Below are 1,480 nucleotides of genomic sequence, written 5' to 3' on the forward strand. Positions count from 1 at the left end.
TGGAATTGTTTACTATGAAAACATGGTATGATCAAAATTAAATTATGCCCCAATCTCTACCACAGGCAGTTCCGATACACAGCGTACAGGCAGGTTGTCCGCTGGGCGTACGGAATACTAGGCAGGGACATCAGGAAAACCATACCTTCATGTGTTGTTGCAGAAATAAGAAGGCAGTTTCCAGAAGAAGGACAAAGATATAAAGGTTTTCAGTGGCCCCGTTTAGAAGATTAATAAATTCATAATGAAACAAACTGTATTGGTAAAATTGATCTTTTATTTCATGTTAAAACGTGAGTGTCGTGCGAGATGGAGGCTGACTGCCTCATCCTTGGCAACCTTCTGGAGGGAAGTGGTGAGGGGGGGCGGGGCAGCAGAGGTCAAGACAGCACTGCTTTCTTGTAGGGCCTGTGGTGACTTGGAGTATTCCTCTACCAGAGAGACCATAAGATTTGTTGCGTATCCTTGAGGAGAGAAACATTTAAAACACATTTAGTAACATGGTTGACTCATTTAAAAAGATATTGAGAAACTAAGTGAAACTACTAACCGTAAGATGGTTTCTCCTTGATGGGGCGGACTACCCAGCCACCTTTCCGAAACCGGGGGTAGCGAACGGCGTAGCGTGCCTCACCCTCACTGGTTCGAGCTACATCTCTGTTGCCATTACAATTGAAATGTAGGGCCGCCAAGAGAAGTCTGTAGGTGATAAGTAGATAGAACATTAGGTCTCCAAAGCTAACCCAATGCAGTGAAATGCAACAGAAATACAATACATGAGATTCATGCTTTCAGTTCAAATGGGTCTAAGACAATGACTCAACTTTGCAATATTTTTTTTTGCAAAAAATATGTAATGCTGTTATCAATCAAGAACATTTTGGTCTGCTATACAAGACTGCATTAGTTTTTAGCCATTTTCATTCTGTCATCATTTACCTGCTGTTAGTGTTGCACCATGCACAAAAGTATCGCAATACCCTGAAATTAAAAAAAATCACAATACCTATATAATATTTTATTAGTATCGATACTTTTAAGTGATAACACTACCTGCTGTACATCCCAAGAAAAGAGAAGCCAGTGTGTTTGGGAGCAAAGTGCAGAATGAGGGAATGGTAGGCCTCCAGGGAGAATGTCTGATGCTGAGGTGACAATTGTCGAATATCCTTTACCAGTGCTTTCCTGGCAGCTAAACTCTCCAGTTTAGTGGCTGCTGGTGATCCTGCATAAAACATATTCTGTCATATAGTCTGTCGCATCTCATAACACAATTATTAGTACACATGGGGTAATGTATTGATAAAACCAAATTAAACAATTCCTTAAAAAGTTTAGCCTTTTTTTAAACATAGGCTACTATGTTGTACCTGGTTCCAGCCACTCCTTGTTTCTCGCCTCTCCTTCCAACGGTGGATGTGCGCAGCTGGGAAATGCAGGAGTGCTGTGTTCATGTATGTCTTGTACATGATTGATCATA

At 41.1% G+C, this 1,480-nt stretch overlaps 1 long non-coding RNA gene across 1 annotated transcript; it reads right to left on the reverse strand.

The window, feature by feature from the left end:
• Positions 1-419: 419 nt before the first annotated feature.
• LOC143105723 (uncharacterized) lies at positions 420-1,188 on the reverse strand. The gene is made up of 3 exons (XR_012983525.1): positions 1,054-1,188; positions 551-699; positions 420-464 (listed from the first exon to the last, which is right to left on the reverse strand). It is a non-coding gene; the product is annotated as an uncharacterized LOC143105723 (long non-coding RNA).
• Positions 1,189-1,480: the final 292 nt, after the last annotated feature.

The sequence above is a fragment of the Alosa pseudoharengus genome, unplaced genomic scaffold, assembly GCF_046254945.1.
Source record: "Alosa pseudoharengus isolate Yale_2024_CS ecotype anadromous, Long Island Sound unplaced genomic scaffold, YU_APseudo_1.1 YU_APseudo_1.1_scf_6, whole genome shotgun sequence".
Taxonomy (NCBI): domain Eukaryota; kingdom Metazoa; phylum Chordata; class Actinopteri; order Clupeiformes; family Clupeidae; genus Alosa; species Alosa pseudoharengus.